This window comes from Peromyscus californicus, unplaced genomic scaffold, assembly GCF_007827085.1.
Source record: "Peromyscus californicus insignis strain IS unplaced genomic scaffold, ASM782708v3 Scaffold_9__1_contigs__length_137607984, whole genome shotgun sequence".
NCBI lineage: Eukaryota > Metazoa > Chordata > Mammalia > Rodentia > Cricetidae > Peromyscus > Peromyscus californicus.
In genome coordinates, this window is record NW_026294617.1 from 86,035,230 (window position 1) to 86,045,136 (window position 9,907).

Consider the following 9,907-nt stretch of genomic DNA (forward strand, 5'->3'; position numbering starts at 1 on the left):
TTCTTATTTGTTTGGGTCTCACAGGTAAATAGTGGTTACAGTTTAAGCACACCTCTGGTTTAAAAACTTGCTTCATCAGCCAGGTGGTGGTGGCGCACATCTTTAATCCCAGCACTCGGGAGGCAGAGGCAGGCGGATCTTTGTGAGTTCAAGTCCAGCCTGGTCTACAGAGCAAGATCTAGGAAAGGCACAAAGCTACACAGAGAAACCCTGTCTTGGAAAAAAAAAGTTGCTTCATTTTCAGAACATAACAATAATTTTGGTTTATTTTTTTCCCTCTGGAGCTGAAATGAACTATAGACTCAAGAGAGAAATCATTTAGGATATATCTCAATGATAGAGAACACACCTACATGGATGAATTTCTAGGTTCAGTCTCTAGCACACTGTCCCCAAAACCCACTTGTCAAGACATTTAAAAGACAAACCATTTGTGCATTTGTGGTAGTCAGTTTTCTCATACTTCAGCAAAACGCCTGAAGTAATCAGCTTAAAAAGATGAAAGGTGTATTTTTGGTTCAGTTTGGGATGTTTAGTCCATGGCTCACAGTCCACCGCTTTGGGGCCTGCAGCAAGGCAATCCATCACAGTAGGAGCATGTGGCAGAGGAAGCTGCTTCACCTTAGGGATGAAGACAGAGAGAGAGAGAGAGAGAGAGAGAGAGAGAGAGAGAGAGCACCCCACAATCCCTTTCAAGGCCATATTCCTGTTCCCCAAAACCTCTCACTATAGTCTACCTCTCCACCAGTTCTCAGCCATGGCCAAGCTAAGGACCATGCCCTTAACATGTGGGTCTTTGGAGAACGTTCTAGATCAAAACTATAGAACCACTCTAAATTTAAACCAGAGAACTTTTTTGTCTTGCTTTATTGAGACAGGATCTCACATACCCCCAAGCTGGCCTTGACCTCACTATATTGTAGAGGATGACCTTGAATTCCAGGTTCTCCTGACTCCACTTCCTGAGTACTAGGACTCTGTATCCTAGTTCCTGTCCACACGTAACCATACCTGGCCAGAGAAACTTCACTCCCATTTGTTGTAATTTGGATGTTGAATATCCCAAGGTCTGCCTTTTAAAGCCTTGGTGCTCAGAAAGTCCTATGGGGGGGGGGGTGATAAAGACTATGAGAGGAAGAACAGAAGGGAGATTATTATTGCCTGGACATGAAATGTCCTTCCAAAAAGGTTGTGATGCTAATCGTGTCAGCTTGACACACCCGCAGTGGGAGAACCTCAACTGAAGAATCACCTCCATCAGATTGGGCTGTGGACATATTTGTGGGGCATTGTCTTGATTGTGGTTGAGGTAGAAGGGCCCAGCCCTGTAGCTAGAGTTTTCCTGCCTGGCCCACAGTCTGAACAAATCTCTCTCACCTGCCAGTCCCACAGCCGCTCAGACCCAACCAAATAAACACACAGAGACTTATATTGCTTACAAACTGTATGGCCGTGGCAGGCTTCTTGCTAACTGTTCTTACAGCTTAAATTAATCCATTTCTATAAATCTATACCTTGCCACGTGGCTTGTGCCTTACCGGCATCTTCACATGCTGTTTGTCATCCTGGCAGCTGGCAGTGCCTCTGACTCAGCCTTCCACTTCCCAGCTTTATTCTCCTCCTTGTCCCACCTATACTTCCTGCCTGGCCACTGGCCAATCAGTGATTTATTTATTGACCAATCAGCAACACATTTGCCATACAGAACATCCCACAGCACTATGGGCAGGCAGTACTGTCCCTAGAAAGGTTGGCCTGAGCAGTATAAGAAAGCTAGCTGAGGATACGAGGTCATCTGGCTGAGACATCTGTCACCCCCATTGATCACCAGGGTTGATTTGGCTGATGTGGCTGACTAGGTGGGTGTCCCCTTCCTTCCTCACTGTTCAGTGTGCGTCCCTCCTGGTCAAGGGTGTATGAGTAGCTGTGCTTCTCTGCCAGAACCTCCAAACAAGCTCTCAAGAAGCTAGCTGAGTATGCTAGGTAGAGCAGCAAGCCAAGTAAGCATCCCTGCACTGTGGTTTCTGCTTCAAACTCCTGCCTTGACTTCCTGTCATGGCTTCCCTCAATGATGAACCCTTTCTTCTCCAAGTTGCTTTTCATCATGGTGTTTATCACCATGACAACAACAGAAACCAAACTAGAAGGGATATCATGTGTTAAAAGCTTGGTTGACAGCTGATAGGGTCTTGGGAATTAATTAGATGAGGGCTTGACCTTATTAGTAATTTCTTGATAGACTCATAACATGGTTTCATTTTTGAGAGATGGGACCTAGTTAGAAGAAGGTCACTTAGGGTGCATGGCCTGGAAAGATACTGGGCCCTTCCAGTCTCCTTCTCTAGTTCCTGGCCACATTAGGTATCTTTTCTCTGCCACATGCTCCCTGCCAGGCTGTTTTAGCCTTGCCTCAAGCCTATAGCAATGGAGCCAGCTAATTACATATACTGCCATCTCTGAAACTCAGAGGCAAGATAATCTCTTCTTCTTATTAACACTCTGTCAGGTGCAAACCCAGCCAGCACAGATGTCCTTTAGGGGTTTGTCTTTGAAGAGGATCATCAGACTCTGGCTCCTTCCTCCTCCTCCTTTGCTTTCTGACAGTGTTCTACCACATTCTCCTGCCGTCATGTGCTGCTCTGCTGCAGGCCCAAAACAATGGGGCCAATCAGTCACAGGCTGGCACCTCTCAGTCTGTGAGCCATAGAGGCCACCATGAGGAAGGCAGCCACGCTGGGCTCTCTGGGAGAGATGAGACCTTGAGAGTTGACATCTGCTTTGCTAGGCTTCCATTTGGCCATTTAGCTGAAAATCCGTACCCTTGTTATCTTCCTAGTCCTCTCTTTCAGAGTAGGAATATTTACACTGTCCTTGTCCAAGCATGGAATCTTAGAAGTATGTAACTTTTAAAATGTGTGTATGTATTTATTTATCTATATTTATAGAGCCTCCTGCCTAAAGGTTTCTTTGAGATTTGAGGTTTCGCACTTGGACTTGTAAGCCATTAGACTCTGGGAAGAGGTGAGATAGAATGTATGATTTGTATTGTAAGATAAACATAAATATTTGGAGGTCAGAGTCAAATGACTATAGTTTGGACATGGAATGTCCCCCGTAAGTCCATGTATTAAAGGCTTGTCCCAGAGTGGCATTATACATGGTAATAGAGCTTTGGAGAGATGGGGTGTTACGGGTGGTCCTTGGGACTTTGGAGGCACACCATTAAGGAGATGTGGAGCCCTGCATTCTTCCTCTCTTGCTTCCTGACTGCAAATTGAATGGTTTTCTCTGTCTTTCTATGGTGAACTCCTCATGACTGCTCCAAAGACTGGAACCTCCATGACTGTGTGCTAAAAATTTCTCTTTGTGAGTTAATTATCTCAGGTACTGCTTTATATAACACAAAGTCAAATAATGTACTACTTTAGCTAAAAAATCTATACCCTGCTGTAAAGGAACAGATTACCAACTACACAATTAGGTGGTCACACCCACCTCTTGAGATTCAGGTCCCATCATAGTTCTTGGGGAAATTGAAAATTGAGTGTCGTTCTTTTTCTTGGCACACTCTAGGAGGTCAGGTGAGCCAAATGAAGCTGAATATCTCCTTCCAGACACTACCTATCAGAAATTTACTGAAGTGGCTCATAACCACAAACTTTGTACTTTCTGTGAGATGTGCATGGTTACAGATATTGCTGCTGATGCTCTGGGTGAAGATGGAAGGGTTACGTGCTCTGAATCAGTGCCCAGATCAGTAAACATGGTTTTCCCATGAAGCAAGGTGTCTTGGTGTCTTGGTCCACAGCAGAGTCCTCCTGTTATTGACTGGGGTGGGGGGGAATCTTTTTATTCCTATTTATTAACATGCAGACACACACACACACACACACACACACACACACACACACACACAGAGAGAGAGAGAGAGAGAGAGAGAGAGAGAGAGAGAGATCCCTGAACTTATAGATACTACTACTGTACTACTACTGTGCCTTGACAGTTGGGGCCCAAAGAGCTAGCAGAATCCAAAAAACTTTCAGTGTCACTAAAGAAGATGATGTCCACCAATATGTTGTCAGAAATCCCTCAAACAAAGAAAGTAAGAAGGCCAGGACCAAATCACCCAAGATTCAACATCTTGTTACTCACATGTCCCACAACACACATGCTGATGTATTGCTCTGAAGAACCCACGCACTAAGAAAAACAAAGAGGAGGCTGAGGAATATGCTAAACTTTTGGCCAAGAGAATAAAGATAGCCAAATAAAAATAATTTTAAAAATGCCAGGAATGGCCGGGCGGTGGTGGCGCATGCCTTTAATCCCAGCACTCGGGAGGCAGAGCCAGGCGGATCTCTGTGAGTTCAAGGCCAGCCTGGGCTACCAAGTGAGTTCCAGGAAAGGCGCAAAGCTACACAGGGAAACCCTGTCTCGAAAAACAAAAAACAAAAAACAACAAAAAAAAAAAATGCCAGGAACACATTACCAAGAGACAGGGGCTGTCCTCCGTGAGAGCTTCTGCTTCTGAGTCTGAGTCCAGTCAAAACTAAATCTTTAAGAGTAACAAATAAATGATCGAACCTTGGGGTAGAGGGAAGCAAATGTCTTTGTCTTACAAACTGAACCACTACAAAGACAGAAATTTACCTCTGAAAACCTACCCTATCTATCTCAGAATATCTTCAGGTACTATTAAAATTAAAAAAAGAAAGAAAGAAAGAAGGAAGGAAGGAAGGAAAGAAAGAAAGAAAGAAAGAAAGAAAGAAAGAAAGAAAGAAAGAAAGAAAGAAAGAAAGAAAGAAAGAAAGAAGTGAGATGGCTGAGTGGACAAAGGTATCTGCTACCAAGCTTGATGACCTGAGTTTGATTCCTGGTGAACCACACGGTGGAGGGAGAGCCCATCCCAGTGGGTTACCCTGATTCCACACACCCACCATGCCACTGCCCCAAATAAATGCTTTAAAAGCATTGAAACTGAGTCTGCTTTGCCCTGCCCTTAAACTTTTATAAATGAGATTAAAGCTGAAACAGAAGGTCAGGGATGTGGTCATCCAAACAGTGCCTGTCAAGGTCTGTCCCCCCTGCCATTGACACGCTCTCTGGAATTCAGGCTCATCCTGCAAGGTGGTCTTGGAACTGTGTTATTAGAGTTATTGGAACTGTGTTATTAGAGCTGTGAGAAACCTCTCTTCTGGGAAGAGATTTCTTCCCACTGTCTGGTGCCAGGCTTCAGCCTTTTCCTTCTCCCAGCAGGAGATGCCTGGAGAAAGCTCCAGTTTCTTGGAATCCATCGTTTCAGTGGTCAGAAAGCCAGATTGGGGAACACAAGTGTCTCATTAGAATTTACTCCTTTCCTCCAGGCCAGTGACAACTTTGCCATGTAGATTCCCACAGGGAAAGGAGTTCTAGAGGTGGCATTGTTAGCCTGCTCTGTCCTTGTGTGACCAGCATACCAAGGAACAGCTGATTTCATATACGTACAGGAGGCAGGTTCTCATGTTGATAACACAAGTTTGCCCCAGTTCCCAGTATGCCTGACAGGGAGGCAGTGGCCCTCGAGATAATCCCTATCTGAATGTCCTTCCTGGTCTTGGCCCACTTTCTTTCTTTCTTTTTTTCTGGTTTTTCAAGACAGGGCTTCTCTGTGTGGTTTTGGTGCCTGTCCTGGATCTCACTCTGTAGACTAGGCTGGCCTTGAACTCACAGAGATCCGCCTGGCTCTGCCTCCCGAGTGCTGGGATTAAAGGCATGCACCACCACCGCTGGCCTTGGCCCACTGTCAACAGAGGCCATGGTGTTAAATTTCTTTCTTTCTTTACTCATTGGACATCATCAGCCAGGGACGTTTCTTTGTCTTGGATGAAGATTCCTCATGTGGCTGTGGTGGACTGTTGACTGCAGTAACTGCCTCTCATGCCTTTAGCCTCTAGGGTGGCCTGGGGCTTCTGTCATTGATTAATCCTGAAGTCAAGAGCATTAAAACAGCCAGCGCCTCAGAGCTTTTGACCCAGTTCCAAATAAGAGGACCCAGGACGGCGGCGTATGACACCTAGAGGAGACTGTAAACAGACTACAGCAGCATTGAAGGACTTTGTAGAGTGTAGTTGCCGTTAAATGCTAAAACCTGAGAGTTCTTAATTCATTCCTTCAGTCAACACATCACTGCCCAGTGCCTTGGAATTTTTTTTTACAAAGTGTAGAAATTGTATCAGAAATTAATATTATATGAGGAAAGTTTGTTCCACCTGAGAAACTAGAGAGCATCAGAGAGTGGCAGGGGTCCCTATAACCTTGTCTCACGTTGCTGGTATTGGAGTGAAAATCTCAGCTGGGAGTCCAGCACAGGAATGCTCTGGGTGGTTGAGCTTGTTCTGAAGGTAACAATCTTAGCTAGCTCTTCTCCAGGCCAGGTGTGCATGCGAAGCCAAGGAATGAGGAATGAGCCTTACCTGAGAATGGCTTGGAAGTGTGGCGTTTACAAACACAAAAACATACAATTTAGCTTTCAAGAAAAAAAATCCCATAAAAAGAAAAAAAAATCAACAAGAAAAGACCCAGGTGGTAGTGGCAGTGCATGTCTTTAATTCCTGCACTTGGGAGGTAGAGGCAGGTGGAATATATGTGTGTTTGAGGCCAGCTTGATCTGCGGAGCAGTTCCCAGACAGCCAGGGCTACACAGAGAAACCTGTCTCAAAAAACAAACAAACAAACCAAAAGAAGAAGAAGAAGAAGAAGAAGAAGAAGAAGAGGAGGAGGAGGAGGAGGAGGAGGAGGAGGAGGAGGAGGAGGAAGAGGAGGAAGAGGAAGAGGAAGAGGAAGAGGAAGAAGAAAAGAAGGAAAAACTATCATGAGATAAAAAGGCTGAAATCCTTGGACACGTTTACTTTATCTGCTATCTATAATGCATGACTTACTTTATAGATAAAAAGAGTTTATTAAGATATGATATGATCTAGTAGCTTCAGTTCCTTATTCTTTATTATGAAGAGTGTGTACATTTCATTTTATCTTACAAATCAAACACATTTTTATCTGCCTGCTTACACATAACACATAATGTATTGTGTATGAAATAGACAATTTATAGAAATGTGTATCACCCATGTTCCTCTTCGTTAGAGTTTAGTTAGAGGCAGCGGTACTAACTGATAATAACCTCTTATCTTCGGGAAGATAAAACAGATTTTTCTCCTGGCAGAAAGCAAATGTTAAATATGTGATGGATTTAAACTCTGATATTGATATCAAGATGATTAATGTCTGTTCACCTACTTCAGTAAAATGAAATGCTGTGTGTGGTTTTTTTGTTTCTGTTTGCTTATTTGTTTGTTTTAATTATTAAGCAGAAAGAGTTTTTTAATTAATTTTATAATTTAATTTAATTTTACATATCAGCCACGGATTCCCTTGTTCTCCCCCCCCCCTCCCGCCCCCCCCCCCCCCCCGAGTTTGTTTGTTTTTTAACTTACTTTAAAATTAAGTTATTGAAATTCCCCATTTCCACTAACTTTTTTTTGTTTGTTTGTTTGTTTGTTTTGTTTTTTTTTTTTTTGTTTTTCGAGACAGGGTTTCTCTGTGTAGCTTTGCGCCTTTCCTGGAACTCACTTGGTAGCCCAGGCTGGCCTCGAACTCACAGAGATCCGCCTGGCTCTGCCTCCCGAGTGCTGGGATTAAAGGCGTGCGCCACCACCGCACTAACTTTTTGTAATTAAGATGGGGAGGACCCAGTCTATGATTCATGAATGGGTTAAAACCTGCAATTGAATTTTAACTACTTGAGAATTGCTGGCTGGCAGGTGGAGGACCAGACTGGACACGACCCTGGAGGAGGAGTTACCCACAGGGAGAACCCGAAAACTGTCCTGCCCCAGGGGCATCAGGCTGTACATAAGAAGGAGAGATGGAGAGTTGGGTACCCAGAGAGGCAGCCTAGTCCTCTAGGGTACAGGGTAGGGAGGGGGTGACTCTTTAGTCAGAAAACTGCCCCCTATGCAGTCTTCAGCAGCCTGTCCCAGGCCCCGGCAGCCCCCCATGTGACTATGGAGATGGAGGAAGTCCCACCACCCTCAGTCTGCAACAGAAGGAAGCAAGACTGCCTGGGTTGTTAAATGTGTCTGAATTGGTAGCCACGACAGAGGAGTGAGTGACAGGGAGATGGCGTAAGTCTCTGCTTACCCAAGACCAGAGGACCAGGAGCACAGAGTTCCCAGCGCCAGAGATGGATGTCCTCACCGAACAGAGCTACCAATTTCACACTTCCCCAACATCCATCAGATCTAGGCCCTGATGGATGGAATGTCTACCTGCCTGATCGGTCAGGATGTTTCTTCGCTACTCAGTCTCCTCATTCATACTAATCCCTTCTGCAAACAGCCTCACAGACACAGCAGAAGAGTGTCTTCACAGCTGTGTGGGCATCCATTTGTCCAGTCAAACTAACACAAAAAATTAAGCATCTTATTTTATGATAGAAACCCTGACCCTGAATATCAATTCATAACACTGAGCTATAGGGGAAGAGTAGACCTTCACTGCCAGCAGCTCATCTTTTAACTGTTCACTAGCAATTGGCTAAGCCCTGGGGAAATTTTGGATAAACATGAGTTTCACACAGGGAGATTTGTAGGCCTTGATCCATCAAGCAGAAACGGGTACATGCAGTAACAATTAGCCAAGAATGAAGGCAAAAAGCATCAAAGAGTCATTGTAAACTTCAAAGGTACTGAGAAGTGGAACAGTGGACTCCAGTGCTTCGGTGACACATGAAAGGGGCCACAAGTCTTCCTGGTGACACTGTCAATGTACTCATAGAACAGGCACATGATCTCTGCTAACACCACACAACTGGTCTTTCCATGTGCCCCAGACTCTATCCTTTGGGGATCACCAAAAACCCAGGAACCAAAGAAAAGGGAGACAATACATTTAAAGGCAAAAGTACTGGTGTAACAAAAGCTAAAGGTTAGAGGTGCCCTGTAGCATGAGAAGGATTAGGAAAATTGTGCTTTATCTACAGGTGTGATTACTAGATAGCAGCTAAGTCTCATGAAAGTACATGTAAGCGAAATGCTGATATGTCCCCCTTTTAAAAATAGACACTGCCGGGGACCAGAGAATGGCTTACTGGGTAAAGTGCTTGGCTTGCAAGCGTGAGGACCTGAGTTCGGATCCCTGGTATCCACTTTAATAAGGCAGACTTGGGCTGGGCCCTGTAATCCAGGGCTGGGAGACAGAGACAAGAGGATCCTAGAAGTTCACTCACTAACTGTTCTAGCCAACTAGAGGTTCAGATTCAGTCAACAACCTGTCCTAAAACTTAAGGTAGAGAACAATAGAGAAAGGCACCCATTGTTGACCTCTGGTCTCCACATGTTCACACACAGACACTTGCAACTAACACACACATGCATGCACACACACACATATACACACACACTATATACATATACATCACACAGAGAAGGGGGGAGGGGAGAGGGAGACAAACAGAGAGAGACAGAAACAGACAGAGAGAGACAGAGAAAGAGAGAACAGATTATGGTCTTTCTTTTCCTTTCTTTTCTTTCTTGGGCAGGCAAGGGGGTCCCAGCCAGGGCCCTGTGGGTGCTAGGCAAATACTCTCTCTACCAATGAGCCACACAGCCAGCCCCAAAATGTTTTAAATAGAATGTTAAAGCCAGGATGAGCAGAACCTGTAGGGAACAGAGGAAGCCCTAAGTGAGCGAGGTCCTGAGTGAACGTTATTTTGATACAGGCACAGCTGCATTGAGAACTACAAGACCTTAGACCCACGAGACTATTGGCAGAACCATTATGGCTCAGATTCAAGAGGAACATCAAAGCTTTTCTTGGGGTCAGAGTCTTTATGAACAATTGATCAGCGTGTGCAAAGACTAGCAACTGT